At 39.1% G+C, this 19265-nt stretch overlaps 1 protein-coding gene across 1 annotated transcript in view; it reads right to left on the bottom strand.

The window, feature by feature from the left end:
• The window catches only part of FHL1 (four and a half LIM domains 1), a 65956-nt gene that overhangs the window by 32804 nt on the left and 13887 nt on the right, over nucleotides 1-19265 (bottom strand). The window contains exon 2 of the mRNA XM_053580023.1: nucleotides 9812-9885. The gene's annotated coding sequence lies outside the window, so the exon portion shown is untranslated. The remainder of the gene's footprint in view (nucleotides 1-9811; nucleotides 9886-19265) is intronic.

Here is a 19265-nt window from a genome sequence, read left to right as displayed (position 1 = left end):
GTGATTTTTGTAGAAGCTTTGACCTCAGCTATATTTACCATACTGATCATGATAAAATTTATATGATTTAGCTATGACCTTAATGTAACAAATTTTCTAAGTTCATGTTTGTAAGACATGTGAATCAAGGTTTCAAACCAAGAAATTAAAGAGTATCCAACATTCACTTCACAATCTGGGATCTCTTTCACAAGTGAGCATTTGTTGTTGGCTTCTCAAGTCTTTGTCCTATTAATAGTAGAGTTGATGATGGACAAAATTTTAAAACAACTTTCATATCCACTGAGCTTTTAGGATGCCAAAAAATCTTAATAAAAGCATTATGTTTTCACAAGTTCCTACTGGACTTGACCCGAATTTGATGAAAGATCTGAACTCTAATATTTTATACTTATGGAGTAAGGATGGAAGGGAACTTATGTTGCTTCCCTTGCCTCAGCCCCTGTGCAATCTTTATTAATCATTTACTGCATCCTCTGTTTTAGTTTAAAAAAATTCATATATGTGAGTTTATCACATAAGACAAATTCAGATGATGAAATGAAAAAGACTTGTAAGGGCGGCGCCTGTGGCTCAGTGAGCAGGGCGCCGGCCCCATATACCGAGGGTGGTGGGTTCAAACCTAACCCTGGCCAAACTGCAATAAAAAAAATAGCTGGGCGTTGTGGCGGGCGCCTGTAGTCCCAGCTACTTGGGAGGCTGAGGCAGGAGAATCGCTTAAGCCCAGGAGTTGGAGGTTGCCATGAGCTGTGTGATGCCACGGCACTCTACCAAGGGCAATAAAGTGAAACTCTGTCTCTACAAAAAAAAAAAAGAAAAAGACTTGTAAGTAGATAAATTACCCATGAGTATACAATAGCCTAAGATAGTAAAGCACTCTGACTAGATTTTGAATAAATTATTAAGTTTCCTACAACTAGAATATTTTATAAGACTGAAAACATCATATTGTACAGGATAAATGGTTCTAAGGTGGCTCGGTGCCTGTAGCTCAGCGGCTAGGGTGCCAGCCACATACACCAAGGCTGGTGGGTTCAAACCCAGCCCGGGCCTGCCAAACAACAATTGACAACTGCAACAACAAAATAGCTGGGCATTGTGGCAGGCACCTATAGTCCCAGCTATTTGGGAGGCTGAGACAAGAGACTCAGTTAAGCCCAAGAGTTTCAGTTTGCTGTGAGCTGTGACACCACAGCACTCTACCAAGGGTGACATAGTGAGACTTGGTCTCATAAAAAAAAAATGGTTCTAAGGTTCATTTTAATCAACTGAAATTCAAGATGGTTTGACTCTAGCCAACTTAAGAGAATAAATATCTGTGTCTTCATTTCACATCAACTGGGGATATATGAAACACTAAACTGTCTAAACCTGACTTGTTCCATGGGAATCCAGGTCAAGTTCAATATTTATTGTGGAGCATGTATGTATGTGAATATTCAAACCATGAGTACAGGAGATCCTTTTTTTTACATAGCTATGTGGTTATATTCATACTTATTTCACTTTCAAGAATAGGCAAAATTAATCTACAGTAAAATTAAAATAGTGACTCCCTCTAACTGGTTAAGTGAAAGTTCATATTGACTGGGAAGGCAAAAAGGAACTTTCTAGGAGATGTACATGGTATATCTTGATCTGGGTGGAGGTAACATGGTGCACACATACATAAAAATTCACAGAAAAGTACACAGAGCAGTACATAGACCATATTTTTACAATAGACTATGTATGTTATACCTTAATTTAAAAAAAATTAAAAACAGAAAAATAATCAAATTCAAAATTTGAAACAATGTAACAGAACATGGTAGCTTTTTGTAACTATACATGACTGAAGACTTTTCCCTCTCACACCTCCCTTCTTCACTGCCATCCTTTTCCTTCCACTTCTCCCTCTTTTTAAGATGCTTATATAGGTGAGTTTGTTTTATCCATTGGTCGAATCCAATTTTTGAGAAGAGTGACCAAAAAAGAGTCTTCCTAGGCAAGTTAACCATATAATTTACTGTTTAGACTAGGACCTTAGAGAAAACATAATTTTATACACACACACGCACATGCACACACAGAGTAGAACCTCTGTAGTTGACTACCTCCCTCCAGGAGATACTTTTTAAAAATAAAAAAGAGGCTCAGTGCCTGTAGTTCAGCGGCTAAGGGCGCCAAATACATACAATGGAGCTGGTGGGTTCGAATCCAGCCAGGGCCTGACGAACAACAATAACAACTACAACAAAAAAACAGCCGGGTATTGTGGCGGGCGCCTGTAGTCCCAGCTACTTGGGAGGCTGAGGCCAGAGAATCACTTAAGTCCAAGAGTTTGAGGTTGCTGTGAGCTGTGACGGCATGGCACTCTACCAAGAGCAATACAGTGAGACTCTGTTTCAAAAATAAAAGAAAAAAAAAATTAAAGCCTAAAAAATACAAAAAAAAAAATAAAAAGTAGTCAATATTGAGGCGGCACCTATGGCTCAAGAGAGTAGGGCGCTGGCCCCATATACCAGAGGTAGTGGGTTCAAGCCCAGCCTGGCCAAAAACTGCAACAACAACAACAAAAAAAAAAGTAGTCAACATTCTCATTGATTTAATATTCTTTTTTTTTTTTTTTTTTTTTTTTTTTTTTGTCAAGACACAGTTCTACCCTACGCCCTGAGCAGAGGGCAATGGTGTCGCAGCTCACTGCAACCTCAGACTTCAGCTATGGGCATCCTGCTGCCTCAGCCTCCGAAGCCGCTGAGATTACAGACACTCGCCGCGGCGCCCAGCTAGGTTTTTCCATTTTTTTTGTGAGTCGGGGTCTCACTCTCGCTCAGACAAGCCTCGAACTCCTGAGCTCAAGCAATCCTCCTGCCTCAGCCTCCCACAGTGCTGGAATTACAGGCGTGAGCCACCGCGCCCAGCAATTCAATATTCTTACAAGTTTCTCTTCTAAAACATTCTCACAGAAACTTCATTCACATTAACTGAAGAATATTTTATTTCACTGAAAAGAAAATTATCTCCTTGGGGCATTAGTAATATGATTTGTGCATATTTGGAGTGTTTCTATGCAATTTCTTAGCTTTCTTCACAAGTGCGATATATACTCTGAAGACTGCATAAAAATCAAAGACTCCGGAGATTTCACTTCTCAAGAATACAGTTAGGATCCCTTTTAAAAGTGAAGCAGTTTGTTTCCTCAAGTGAAAATTATTTCCTTCTAAATAAGAGGCTGGGAAAAGTTAGGAGATGTTATACGAGGTCAAAATTAAGTCCATTAAATCCCAGACCCAGATTTAGTCACCATGGAGACAGGGGAGATAAATAAACCAGTAACCTTAACAAATGTCTTGCACCTTTGCCAGACATATCTCTCACTTACCACTGTTTTTACTTAAGTATCCAAACATAACTGACTCTGAAGACTACAAAATCAAATAGAACCAGACCCAAAAGCAATATGAACACTCACTGAAGCAAAGGGAGGGAAGAGCTCTCCATCTCCCTTGAAGAATTGCAACATGAAGCTCCAGAGGCAATGACATATGGGAATAATATGTGGTGCCAAAGCCAGAGAAAACCATGTCAAAAAAGAAAAACAGACATGAAGTAACTGACCTAATTAAAGGAGAAAAGTATCCTTATAGCAGAAAAACATGAAAATCGGCAACAGAGAATACAGGCTGAAGGGAGGGAACCACTGCAAGAAAGCCCACCACCTTGAAGTACATTTGTGTTCCTTATTTAAAATGAAATCAGAAGATGAAATGGGCATCATCACCCTTGAATGAAAATTCCATTAAGATTCTCCTTAAGTGTATACGGACCTTTGAACATGAAGATTAATTCCCTGCCTGGCATTGCTACACATTAATTAAAAGCTCAGAAACAAATATTTATACTTGGTGTCATGTGGGACATAAAAATGCCTACCAACTACTAAAAGAAAAAAATACCAGAAGAAAGAGAAATGGCTACGGATGACAGAACAAAACCAACAAGAAGGAACTATAGCTTCAGAACCCCACGTTTAGGCTCTAGGCAGCAATCCTCATCATGTTTCTTAGTTACTTATTAATCATCTACTGTGTGAAGATGGGAAGATCCTTCTTGTAATATGATACCCTTTATACTTAATAATCAAAGCAGGTAGAAGTGGAAGACTCTCAATCTCTTAGTGAGTATATACATATGGCAAAATGTACAAATAACACTATAACATGAATAAACCCTCAAATAAAGTGATACTTACATTTGTCCATGTTCCATGTGCCTTCTAGGTCTTGTTCATATATCATACCACTTTGCACGGTTACAATCACAGCATATATACAATTTTGTATCCTGCATTTTTAGTAAAACTATATCACATAAATTCATATTGCTTATACAAGCATGAAAATTATAATTTTTAACAGATTCATGAAATTCTATTGCATAGACATCCTAATCCAAATTTAACCAGAAATGTGGAATAAATGAACCATTTCTTTAGTGTTAGACATTTAAATCCTAATATTTGTGTCTTCACAAATAACACAGTGATAAATACTTACAACCATAAAGGCTTATTTCTTTATTAATTTTTTGAGAGAGTTTTATTTTGTCATGCTTGGTACAGTCCCATGGCATCATAGCTCACGGCAACCTCAAACTCTTGAGTTCAAAGTGATTCTCTTGCCTCAGCTTCCCTGGTAGCTGGGACTATAGGCGCCTGCCACACGCCTGGCTATTTTTTAGAGATGGGGTCTCCCTCTTGCTCAGGCTGATCTCTAACTCTTGAGCTCAGGCAATCCACTTGCCTCAGATTCCCAAAGTGCTAGGATTACAGGCGTAAGCCACTGTGCCTGGGGCCGTTTTTTTCTTTTCTTACAACAATTTATTTCTTAGGACACATTTCCCGAAATAGAATTACTGGATTAAAGGGTACCAATATTTGTGACTTCTGCCATAAATTGCCAAATAATGTTCCCAAAAGCTTTGTACCAACTTACAATTCATTTCAAGGAAAGCAAATTAACATCAGGTTTTCTTTCTACAGTTTTGTTGATTTAGGAGGCAGAAAGTATACCTTTCTGATGTTTGAATATGCTCTCCTTAGGTCTATCCGTGAGTATGAACCATTTTCCATATGCATTTATTTACCTTGTGCTGTAATATGAAGGTCTTTTACTCATCTATCTATGGAGAATTCATTCAGTCAACAGTCATGAAGCAGTCACCACATACCAGGCTTGCACATGCCTTTCTTACAATCTGTATGACCTCTGAGCATAATAGAAATTAATTATCTTGTCATATGTGCCACAAATTGTTCCTGGTGTGCTTTCCTTTTCATTTTAATTATACTCTTTCATTGTAAGATTGTATCTATTAGAATCTGTCAATCTCTTCCTTTCTTTTTCTATCATTTTATAGCTTAGAAGGTTATATATCTAGGAATTTCATAATTATCCTATTTTCTGTGGTCTTATAGTTTTTCTAAGAGTTCTATAAATATACTCTCCAGCAATTATATAATTTAAAGCTCTAATCCCTACTTCATGATTCTTGCACTTTAACACAGTCTTATGAGAAGCATTTAAAACAAATTTTTAAATAAAAGATTTATCTTTTATATGTGCTATACAGTATATTCAAAATAACTATTTTTTTACCTACCTTGCTGCAACATGAAGTGGACTCAGTTTATCTAGGATGATTCGATCCCAAACAGCCTGGCCAAGGTCTCTTTCTCAGGCCAAACAAAATGTGAATGCATTAGAACCGTCACTGCCTGGCTGCTTTGTCTTAGGACTGATTGAGGGTAAAGTCTCCTTGCTATTCAAAGAGAGACAGGTTCTCAGACTAGCTGCAGTATAATCTGGTGCTTGCTGAAAATGCAGAAACTCAGGCCCTACTCTAGACCTGCTGCATCAGAATATGCACACTTATGTGTGTGAAGCACCAAAATGAACCAAATTGGAAGCCTCCAGAATAAAACACCCATACTTCTTCATGCTCTGTCTCTTAATCAAGTGCCATCATCAGAAGGTACCACTCTGCTGAAATATCTACCCCCAACCCTTTTAAAGTATCCCCTTAAGATAAACATCACCCAATAACATGTGCCTAAAAATTAGCAAGCTGGTATTTTGAAAGAAAGGATGACCTCAAGTTTGCAACCTCAATTTTATGTAGGCCTGGGGTTGAAAACTCACATGTCTATAGGAGCAAAATATTTGATGGCAATCGACCCTAGTCCTGAGTGTTGAGACTACTAAGATTGCTGGAGATGGTGGCAAAGTTCATGCTTCATCTAAAAAAACAACATTTATTTGGCTCCAACCTAGTGTAGCCAAGCAGGAATGAAGACTCGATATTGCCAGATCTTCTGATATTTCAAGAGAAGCAAAACAAAAAAATCTGGATCTTAAAAACTATGTAATCTCTCCATTTTGTAAAATTTGGCAATTAAAATTTCAAAAGAATACCTCTGCGTGCCAGATCCAGCCCACCAGTTTGAGACCTTGGCTCCCACTATATAGTGATGATTTCCAAACTCTGCAAGCCTGTGTAACCCATCTGTGCTGATTTTCATGCTTACTTCTAGGGCACCAAGAAGAGAGGTTATATCAATATAAATGGCATAAATCAAATCATTAGGACTACTGCATTTTAAAATGTTGTATTTTGTGAATATTAAAAACCTGCCAAATCAATAATGAAAATGAACATATGTCATTGATACAAATCTTTCCTAGATGTAAGACATGGGTTTAATTAACCGTATTGTCACTACTACAGTACAAATACAGAGTATTCATATTTAGCCAAGTTCATATATGCGTTAAAAATTATGTTGTGTTAAAGTTTGTGTTACAAATAATTCCATTAACCAAAATGCAGCCAAATGGAATAAGTGCAAGTTTTTAAATAATAAAGTCTATCTATGATAAATGCTTTCTTATACTTAGAATAGGAAATACTATCATTAAAAATTATAGCTTCGCAAAGTATCTCAAGAATGGAAGAAAAAGTATCCAATGTACTCAGACCTACTATGAAACCAATTTATAGCTTTCATATGAAAGCTATAACCCAATTATAGCCCAAGAATATGGGGAAAGGAGAGAGAGAGGATGGCTGGAGGGAGGGTAATTGGTGGGACCATACCTATAGTGCATCTTACAAGGGTACATGTGAAATTTACTAAGTATAGAATATAAATGTCTTAACACAATAACTAAGAGAGTGCCATGAAGGCTACGTTAACCAGTTTGATGAAAATATTTCAGATTGTATATAAAACCAGCACATTGTACCCTCCCCCCAAAAAAATAGCTTCATGTGCAAACTGCAAAGTCCGTTTTCCTAAACTGTTCAATCATTCCAAACAAACTTGAAAAATACAGTGTGAAAAAGCACAGCTTACATTTGTTTTCATTTTGGGTCTGCTGGGTCCCAGGCACAGCTGCATTCGAAGCAATTATCAAATACTTTATTATTTGCACATGTTTATATGGATGTGGCATAAATCACAAGTTCAGAGCAGAACATCATACCCCTGAATCTTTACCAGTCTATTTAATATTGGGCAGCATAATTTTTAAAAAGCAAAAGGAAAAATAATCTAGGGATGCCCTACAACTGAAGAATATCAGACCCCAAATGTATTGTTCTATACTCTTGTTTCTCTTCAGATCGAATAAATCTTTCACCATTTATCAAAATTCATTCTTTTTGTTTTGTTCAACACTACTACATTCCTGGCCTGGCATATAATATGGCTATATGAATAAATGAAGAAAAGAAAGAAGAAAGAAGAAAGATCACAAGATGCAACTACATAACCCTATACGTTTTTGTCATGGGAAAACAGAATTTAACACATCCAATTTGGTTGATTCACCTGAGAAACTCACTAAAAGATGACCCAAGATGACCCAAGAACACCAAGTTTTGGTCAATGTAAAAAACATCATTGGGCTATGCTGGATATCATAAAACCATTTCAGATGAGTGTTTGAAAAACTTCAATAGAAATGCTCCATCTTAAGAATACAGCCTTATACCTATAGTTTCTACTTAAGTTTTCCACTAATGGAGCTTGTCAAAAGTTGCCAATTGTGGTGGAATTACTAACGCCAGACAATGCATGTGAACTGCTAGGTTGTGCCCAGCCAGCATTTCCAACTAAGCTGAGGGAGGATGTCTTACCCTTCTTTATGTCTTCTTAAAGAATCTAGTCTATGTTTCTGTGGGAAAAGAAAAATAAAATATGTGAAAGGGCACAGAGCTAAAATCTCTGCCTCTGCTCTTTTGACTGCCCTCAGAGGAGGGAAACAAAGTCACAGTCTCCTATTTGAGCGAAAGCAGTTCTGGCTTGATTTTCTCTACTGGGGTTAGATCTAATAAATTTTTTTTTTTTTGAAGATAGGTTTCAATCTTTTTTTTTTTATTTTTTGCAGTTTTTGGCTGGGGCTGGGTTTAACCTGCCACCATATGGGGCCGGTGCCCTACTTCTTTGAGCCACAGGCACCGCCGCTCAATCTTTTATTTTTTTAAGTTTGACAACAATCATTCTAGGTAAAGGCTATGAATGAGAGCTATGGCAGGGTTTAGACCCCAAAATGAAGACTGCCCTGCTGGCAGCTGAGAAAAGCTGCTGGAGCCTTTATCATCAGGCCAGTTTCAAGCCCCAGGCCCTTGGAAGAACTTCCAACTACTACCACATGGTAATTGAGGAAATGGATACAATTCAGATTAAAAATTACTCGAACTCTGTCCTGTGCTTTTTTCTTTTGAAGGTTTAATATATTTGGGCATTTGAATAAAAAGTACAGGAAGAATTCTGCAGCAAGCAGACATAACAAAGGCAACTCTTGCCACCTAGTGAGCATCTACCCTAACTGAACTCAAGTACCTATGCTGACCTTGTGACTGCATGGAAGAGTGGGCAGGATGGAGGTGAAGGCAAAAACGCTACAACCTTTTGACGGATGACACTGGATGGGTACAGCACTGGCAAAGGCTACATCCCCTCTCGTAAATGCACAGAGACTGTGGAACCAAAGAGATGGGACCATTTCTGCACTGTGCCTGGATGAGCTATCTTTTAGATGCCTTCCTTTCATTATTTTCAAAGGCGAATAGCCCTTCTCTCAAAAAGAGAAATGAGGAACCCTGGATCATCAAAGAGCATAAATAAGCCACTGTGGCAACATGAAGAGGACAGAGAATGTCCATTCAATGTTTGTTAAATGAAAGGTCTCATCAGTCTTGGCTGTTGGCACTAATGCAGCAAAGCTGCTCTGAACTTGAGGAAAAATTAAGACAAAATTTCCTGGCCCCTGTCAATAGAGCCCAACAGTAGTACTCTGGTGTTCCTATCACCAGATTTGCAGCGGCAGTCCTGGTCCCAGGTTCCTTCCATCCATGGCATAGAGTCCTGAGAGCTGATCAGGGCAGCCCAACCTTCTCCTGGTCATCAGCAAGAGTCTGCTCCCTCCCATCCCAGTATCTGCTTCATGCAGCTTTCCTGCTCCCTACTGTTCATGCTGTGACATGAGCAGATCTTTACCTCCAAGCAGACCTCCTAACAGTTCTGTTGTGCCTGGCACATTCCCCTTTTCATGCCCCCACATTCAAAGCAAATATGATTTCCCCCTAAAAAGGCATCCCAGAGAACTACTATTTAGGGTAAGCAGTAATATTGGTTGGGTCAATTAAAAGGAAGCCTCTTAAACCTCCTGGACAAATAAAGCTCTCTCTGCAATGCCACCTCTGACACCACAAATCGAAAAGTTGGATCTCAGCATAAGAATTTGTAGCAATTAGTAAAACTTACCTCACTCTAGATGTGTGGAGAATAGGATGTATTTGGCAAGAGTTGGATACAGCTGAGGACAACTCCCAATGTGCCTAAGTTAGGGAAAAAATGAGAACCAAGAGGCAGTTACCTTTTTAGAAGAAAAGTTCAAAATTCTAAAAAAATAAAAAAGTCAATTTCCTTGGAAATGGCTCATGGGAACACGTTCCACTTTGTATTTACAACCCTTAGAGTTAAAGGAAAACTGCCAAGATGTTCTGCATATTTCTCCAAATGTCTGTTTATCATATAACATTAGCACTGGCAGTGGATCTGGCTCCCTCATTATCAAGCTGTATTAGCTCAAACTCTCAGCATTGTTACGGGAGTGAGCTCATGGCCTATTTCAGTTTTAAATTAACATTTGGCAATCACCGGGGTAATCAAAACAAATGACTCAGTCGTTTAGAATAGATTTATTAGTTGAGCCTTTTTTTCTTCTTTAAACATCTTTAGAATATTTTGCCACAGGAGGGCTCCAATCCAGCCAGAATGAAGAACACAAGTCACCAGAGGAGTATTTTGAGGGGTTGCCATGGAGACAAGGTGCTGTGTGACCTGCTGAAGTTATCTCCAATCAACAACAGAATTAAGATGCAGGCTAGTGAGCAGGCCCATCCCAGTGCTATGATTCTGGGCACTAGGAAACAGGTGTCCCATGTACTGTTCCTATCCCTGACACAAATACAGCCCACCACAACATGCTGCCCTTCTCACACCTGCATGACCTCCCTACATGCCCCGTCATATCACCTCCTTACTGCTATCCCCTACCCACCCCCACACCCACCTTTATTCAGAAAGCACAGGCTGAAGCAAAGGAGAAATGAAGTGAAATCCTGAAACTCCCCCTGAATATGCTTTTAGATCAACTTTGAAAATTACATGAGCAAATGAAATCAGAGGAAAAGACAACTCCCTGAGAGGGGGTAGTCTGTTTTTTCACTGCTCTGTCACCACTCCAAGACAGTGCCTGGCACATAGGACACTGTAAAGAAGTATCGATGGAAACAGGGCAAACATAAACCAAGATTATAACCAGGCACGTAATCATCACCACCACCGGTTTCTAGACTGATCCTCAAATGGACAATGGCTATAGATTTAAAAAAATGTTAATACAAAGAGCTGGTCCAGTTGGTTCAACAGGCTAATGAGTTCATCTGTTTAAAGAACTTAATGACAACTGTCATAGTTGAAGACAATACTTCTAAACTCAAAATGGACAAATATTTTAACTAGAGGAACAGTGTTCTTGTCTGCCAGGTCAAAAGCCCAAAGGAAGGCAAATTTATGCTGGTCGGGAAAAACTAACATTTGAAAGATAATGTCTGAAATTGATTTAATTCAAAAAAACACCTTCTAGTCCTCATTCCATCTGTACTGATGTACTAACAGTATTTTCACTTCCATCATATTAACATGGATTATTTGTACTGTGTTAGGTCTTGTTTGTCCTCTAGACTTTAAGTGTCTGGCAGGGGTAAAAATATCTCATTTCTTTTTCATCTCCCAGTACTTAGCATCAGTACGTTTATACCAAAGGCTTTACACTATCTCATCTCCCACCACCCACACTCAACTCATGTGTAACTCACTGTTTATAGAAGATGACACACCCTTTCATGCAGCTGCGGCAGGAATGCAGCATGGCACAGCTGTTCACAGCACGGGTGCCAGAGCCAGACTGCCTGGGTTCAAATACTAGCTCTGCCTCATATCTGCTGCCTAGCCCCTCTGAGCCTCATAATGGTAACTACCTCACAGAGGCAAAGGTGTAACGCATGTAAGCCCCTGGCAGTGCCTTGTACCCAAAAGGCACTCATTGAATGTTAAAGATATATAATTTTGAGTATTATTATAGCAGGCAAAGAGTCAAACTTATCAAACTTGGATAATGATTTTATATGCCACCACAAACACAAATGCTTGCCACCAAACATACCTCTCTTTAGGTTCAACCCAACTGAAACTTGAAACTTGAATCTGTCACACGCTACACTTACCCTATTTCATCTCACTCACCCCTTGTAGAATTGATTTTTCCTTGAGATGGGTATGATTCTCCTTTGGACTCTACTTGTAGACTCTGGTTCTCTGCTTCAAGAACCCCAATAACTGCCTTCCTGAGACCCCAACCCTATAGTACCTCCTCTGCCATCTTTCTGTCTGCTCCCCATTTCCAAACATTCTAGCTTGGAGAGGTTACAGGTGGAGACATGGCAGGGAAACTGTCTTCTAATAACCAGACCAGGAACCTGGGTTTCCTTACAGAAGGTCCTTGCATTTCATGTTCCCTGACACCCTCCAGAGGGCAGAAGAGAGAAAGGTCCAAACGCTGAGGAGGCAAAGCTCTCACTTGGGAGTCCAACTCAGGCACCAGCTAGAGTAATACCCCTCCCATAGTCCACGGTTTCACTATCAAGGACTAGTCCACAAAGAAGGATAAAATTTACAGCGACAGATAAAAGGATAAAATTGATCTGAACTACATGTGAACCTACATTTCACTTTGTGCTGACATGTCCCACTTAACATTAGTTGGGGTTGTGAGAAAAAAACACTCATGGTTTGTGTGTACTTTTCGATCTGCAGTGTGTAAATGTGGCTTTGACCAGATATAATACAAAATGTGTTGACAATATTGTGCAAGTCAAAGTATAAAAACAGAACAGCAGCCAACAACACTAGGTAAAATGTGATGACAGCAAAGTAACTCAAACACTTTAGGGTCAGTCATGTTTTTAAATACATCATATTAATCTTATACCACCCTGAAAGAATTAATAAGTGGAATTAGACAAATCATTTACATTATTCCAGAAGAAGCCAGTAGTTACTTTTTTTTTTTTTTTTTTTTTTGTGGTTTTTGGCCGGGGCTGGGTTTGAACCCGGCACCTCCGGCATATGGGACCGGCGCCCTACTCCTTGAGCTACAGGCGCCGCCCCAGTAGTTACTTTTTAGTGATATTTAACACATGCAGTCATTCTCCTTCAGATTCAACAAAAGGACTATGGCCATGGATACTGCTGACCCTATCACTACTGACCGCCAAGTTTAAATGATCCCCAAATCACCGATCAACTGGATGAATTATGTGAAAAAATAAAATCCAGAGACAAAAGCTGTTTGAATGAACTTAAAAGACAAGTTGAATAAATCAAAATGGATGATCCCCACAGATTCACTGTCTCCTCTAAATTCTTTGAATGGTATTGTCATGGTAACCATCCTTCAGAATAGTCTCTCCCACCTAAGATATCACAGAGTGGTGAACCCCAAACGTCTTTGTAATTAGGTATGCTTATGATGTTAACTGCTGGCTCAGACTTCTTATTTACCCCATTCTTATTCAAATACTTGTGCTACTATGGAAGTCAGAAACACTGGCATGTGAACCAATAAGAACACATTTTATTAATAAATGTTACCATAAAATGCGATAATAAATGCAACCGAGATGGCCACTGGCTCATTTCCCTTAGCAGTAGAACTGATAAACTGGTTCATTCAGCAAAATAATTTATTGGAAATAAATGGTTCAGATGAAAGATGCCTCATTTTTAATAATTTCCAACATAATCAAATTATCAATATAGTCAAATCTTTAACACATTAATTTAATAAACAAAAACTAAGAGGATATTACCAGGTACAGAATTAAAATAAAAGTCCAATTTTATGGCCTTATACTATTTCTGTTTAAAAGATCATTTATTCCACACAAGCTTCTGTAGTTATTTTATATGATATAATCATAATATTCTTCACAATTTAGAAGGAGCTAGGTTTTATCCTTATCCAGTTTGGGGGAAGATACTTTATATTTTCAAAAGGTGTCTACTAGATCTACTACATATTTAAAGTTATCATTAGTCCAGATTTTTCTACAGATTTCTGCAGTTCTTATAGAAAACTAAAAGTCCACATATTTATCAAAATTAGAGAGGCATTTTTAACTTTGCACTGGAAAGCAGGTAACCCTTTAAAATACTGCATCTGCTTTTATAGGTTTTCAAACTTGTAAACAAAAGATGTCTTTCTTTCCAGATGTGGCATGACCTGTAAAACTAATAAAAAGTACAAGAGGGAGCAGTACCCCCATTGTTCCCCAAATAAATACTACGGAGCCCTTTCCATGGGCCATTTCTGGATACAAATTTTAAAAATGTTTTGGTCATAAAGGTAGAAATAGTATTTGGGGAAAAACACAGGGAGGAGAGGGGGGAAATATAAAGGTGGAAAAATAGTTATTTTTTGACTAGAGTATTAAAATATTAAGAATACTTATGAATAAAAAAGCCATCAAAAACAGAATACATAATCATATCATTAAAAAATATAATCATATCATTGTATACAGTTATGATTTAATAAAAAAATTAAAAAAAAAAAACAGAATAGAGGAAACTAAAATTATCAGGCATTAGGAACAAATGGGGACAAAGCAAAAAGACGAGTCAAATGGCAAAAATGGAGCAAGAAAAATGGAGCGGCAAATATTTGCTAAAGTCAAAAGGTAAAGCCTTGAAATTCTTGTCCTTTGGCCTTATGTTCAGTGGTATTTTTGTTTTGTTTTAAAAATATGAAGACTTAGGTCTTTTCAATGACTATTACAGCAGCTCCCAAATAAAACAAATGATAAAATAAAAATTCACTTAATTGACGGATAGGCTTGAACTAGTCATTGCCAAGTTTACAACTTTCCCACAACTCCAAGCATTCTTTTGTTAGGAAAAAAAGACAGCATTTTTTCCCCCTTGACATGATGACCATGGGTAATTTTTTAGGTGGCTATAATTCTTCATTTTTATAGAACTCACTGTGGAACAGCCCCCACTTAGAACTACTAAATCAAAGTCATGAGGGACAAATAATTATATAGATCGTAATGTGACGTTTCTAACAGATGCATCTACAGAGCCCTTGGTCTGAGAGGAATTTCTGAACTAAAGACATTCTAACATTGCCATCACCCCCACCAAACATCATCAAACTCTGCCCCTTTTCCTGCAGAAAAGCTCTCATACTTTTTCTTCCTTATCATCATTTCATACTTAAATCAGACTTCTCAATTATGAGTATGCTCTCGTCTATAGCAATCAGAATAATCTCTCAAATGGATCACCTCAAAGGAATCACTCCCTTTCCCCGAACCCTCCTCTGTTGTACTCTAAAAGCCAAATTCCTTAGCATGAAATTCCAGGCCCCTGGCTTTGGTTGACTCCCTGTATCTGAGGTTCATTGCCACTAGTGAAGGATGGATGCTTTGGCTCATGTCACTCTCCCCTAAACCACTGAACTTGACTGTACCTGGGGAGCCAGAGCAACTGGGTGCCTACTATATGGTTGAATGTGCCCTCTCCACAATTCTGGTGTAAAAATTTAATAGCCAACATCATGATATTAAGAGGGATTACACCATGAGTGCTTCTCCCTCATGAATGAGATTGAGGCCCTTATAAAAGAGGTTTCAGAAAGCCTTTAGCCCTTTTGCCCTTCTGCCTCTTACTACATGAGGAGACAGCATTTCTCCCCACTGGAGGATATAGCAGTAACGTGCCATCTTGGAAGCAGAGAGTAGCCTTTATAAGGCAACCAAACCTGCCAGTGCCTTGTTCATAAGACTTCTCAGTCTCCAGAACATGCAAAACAGATTTCTATTATTTATAAATTACCCAGTCTCAGGTATTTTGTTATAGCAGCACAAACAGACTAAGACAGTGTCCCACTCCCAGCAGAGCTCCCCCAGATGAATCAAATGTACGCAAGTACAGAACCCTTGCCTAAAACTCCTATAGCTTATAGTTGTCAAACTTTAGTAGACATCAGAATCTCTGAGGGAAAGAGGGCCTTGTTAGAACACAGACTGCTGGACCCCATTCTCAGCATTTCTGATTCAATACATTTGGGGTAAGGTCCATGAATTTGCATTTCTCTTTATTCTTGAAACAGATTCTCACTTTGTTGCACAGTGCCGTGACTGGCATCATCATAGCTCCCGGGCTCAAGTGATCCTTGACTTCCCAAGTAGCTGGGAGTACAGGCACCTACCACAATGTCTGGAAATTTTTTAGAGACGAGAGTCTCACTTTTGCTCAGGCTGGTCTTGAACTCCTGAGCTGAAGCAAACCACCTGCCTGGGCCTCCCACTGTGCTGGGATTACAGGTGTGAGCCACCTCCTGGATGAATTTGCATTTCTAACAAGCTCCCAGGTGATGCTAATGTGCACTTTGAAAAACTGTTCTATAGGTATAATTAGTATGACTATATATAAAAATATATGTACTATGTATATATAATTACACATACAATTCATTTGGCTAAAGAAAATGTCCCATCTTCTGGAATCTCTTTCACTTTTTTTGTGGCAGGGACAGTGTCTCAAGCTGTCACTCTGGGTAGGGTGTGCATCACAGCTCACAGCAACGTCAAACTCTTGGGCTTAAGCAATTCTCTTGCCTCAGCCTCCCAAGTAGGTGGGACTACAGGCACCCGCCACAACGCCAGCTATTTTTTGGTTACAGTTGTCATTGTTGTTTTTAGCTGGCCCCAGGCCAGGTTCAAACCTGCCAGCTTTGGTGTATGTGGCTGGTGGCCTACCCACTGAGCTACGGGCGCTGTACCCTTGCACATTTTTTTATGAGCCAATCCATATAATATCTTAGAGATGATCTAGTCCAATTCCCTTTTTATAAACTGAGACCCTGAGTGGGGAAGTAGTTTGCCCAGAGGATCAGGTGGTTAGTGGCAGAACTCGAGCTAGGATTTGAAACTCCTGACACCCCTCCCCCCAATTTAATACTTTTCCCACCACATCCTTAATGCATGTATAACAGCTTCTTCAATTAGTATGGACAGTCCTTGGTTAAAGAGATCACTGTTTTAATATTCCCCACAGCATCTACCAAGTCAAGCAAAGAGCCTTGCACATTAAAGTAAGCACTTGACAAACACTTGTTGATTTCATTTCAGGAAGCACTCAGCCCCATACTTTTCATAAACTGAGTCTGGCAACTAGGCAGCTCTGCTTCAATAAATTAGCCCTGGAGTAAATCCTTCATGTCAGCACACATGCTGCCATTATCTGCTACAGGGATACTAATAAACACATAAGAAAAATCATGGGGGTTTTAAAAGTGGCAGGAATGATAGCTAAGTTTATAAGGTGACAAAATTCAACTTTCAAGCTATATGTCAGAAAACTTTTTACAAAGTACCCTAAGTCCCATTTTATTTTATTTTATTTTATTTTTTATTTTTATTAAACCATCGCTTCTCAGTCTTTTGGCTAAGATCAAGTGTATTTTTATTAAACCACAGCTGTGTACATTAGTATGATCGTGGGGCACCATACACTTGGTTTATAGATCGTTTGACACATTTTCATCACATTAGTTAACATAGCTTTTGTAGCATTTTCTTAGTTATTTTGCTAAGACCTTTACATTCCACATTTACTAGGATTCACATATATCCTTGTGGATCAATAAATTGTGGTATATGTACACCATGGAATATTATGCAGCCTTAAAGAAAGATGGAGACTTTACCTCTTTCACGTTTACATGGATGGAGCTGGAACATATTCTTCTTAGAAAAGTGTCTCAAGAATGGAAGAAAAAGTACCCAATGTACTCACCCTTATTATGAAACTAATGTAGGACCTTCACATGAAAGCTATATCCCAGTTATAACCTAAGAATAGGGAGAAAGGGGAAAGGGAGGGGAGGGAGGGGGGACGGAGGGGAAAGGAGGGGGATTAAGTCCCATTTTATACCTAGCAAACAACTGCAGCAGTAAAAATCTGGCAGTTAGAGAATTATAAAGTACATTGCCCTGGTAGTTTGGATACTTAAGCCAATTTTTTTTTTTTTTTTTTCAGGATGAGGCCTTCCTTGTTCCTTAACAGAAAATCAGAAGTATCTGGATTAGGGGTAAAGAGGAACTAGAGGGAAGGGGTGACTAAGATGAGCCTAAGGGTGGCAAGAAGCAGGTAGGTGAGCAACAAGGGGGCAAGAAGACACTGTCACATACCTGCCCCAAAAGCCACTGCCACCACACCTACCCGGTCCTTCCAGGTACTTCCAGTATCTGGAAACATAACTATACTAGGCTTCATGACTGACTTAGACTATCTATACCTGTGAAACAAATCCATTATGATTTAGTCAAAGTATGACTTTTGCCATCTTTCCAAATTGACGGGAACTTCTGTAAAGTCAAGTCAGCTACAGAACTTGGTATCAATTGTGAAGCTACTAAAAGGCATGTAGTACTGTGCCATCGTTTGGCTCATCACTGACATCCAGTAACTGGTTATCTTGGCCACTGAAGTGGAATCCCTAGTCTCCATCATGGATTAGCACTCAAGGGAGTAGTTCTTTCCATACGCCCTCCTTCTCCCCTTTCCCCTGTTAAACTCTGTGGCCTGTAACAGGTAGTACCACATGTATTATCAATCAGGCAAACAAAGAAATTAAGACAAAAGAGTAAAACTATCTGACAGAATATGTAACAATGAGTATACATAGCAGATTCATACATAATCATTTCCAATATACAAAATAAAGTTGAATAAGTTAAACACAGGTGAATTCTATAAGCAACTCCTCCCTTCATGGGTATTTTTTTTTTTTTCAGATAACTACATGAAGTTGTTCACCCTGGGTTATTATCACAGAACTGACGGACATGTTCCATGGACACTCACATCCTCAAGATATCTGTAGCCTGCATGGTCACCCCCATTTGTGTTCTATCCTAGATGCCTTATCAGTTTTTTCTGTTCTGGTGGTTTTATCACCATAGCATCTGCTTGTTTCCCTTCTCAGTTCCAATATCTCTCCCTCTCAGACCTGATCCTTGCTTCCCCCGACTAACACCTACTACAGAATGTTCTGTTTTCACAGCCAACTCAGGAAAGCAGCACATACTTATAGTTGCTCATCATAGTTACCCAGTTCCAATATATAGAAACCATTTACATTTGTGCCTGTAAAAAATCTTTTCACACTTTACTGTACAGTTAGCCACAGTGAGTAATTGTGTGGAGATTCTGGTGTTAGGTCTACACGTTTACAAGCCGTGATTCTGGCCCAAAGCAATCAAGTTCTGACCTAGATATTGGCTCAGAGAGTTGGCATGAGCTTACCAATCATCACTGTGGCTAGTGACACTACAAATGCAAGGGTCAAAAAAGGGCTTGCTGGGTTGTGGGGCAGGAAATTTGTCAAGTCTGGGACTCTACTTCACTACAAAGATAGCATGATGTCCCAATGGGTGGCAGACAAAGTCCCAACTCAGTGCTCACACTGACCTGTCCAATGGCTACAGTACAACCAGGCACAGTGTTCAGCCGTACTTGTCAGCTCTTCCAGAAACTCACACTTTCCCTTTAAAGGGGCCCATGCTATGAGTTACGGCACTCA

This window comes from Nycticebus coucang, chromosome X, assembly GCF_027406575.1.
Source record: "Nycticebus coucang isolate mNycCou1 chromosome X, mNycCou1.pri, whole genome shotgun sequence".
In the NCBI taxonomy this organism is placed as follows: domain Eukaryota; kingdom Metazoa; phylum Chordata; class Mammalia; order Primates; family Lorisidae; genus Nycticebus; species Nycticebus coucang.
This window is presented reverse-complemented; position numbering and strand designations above follow the sequence as displayed.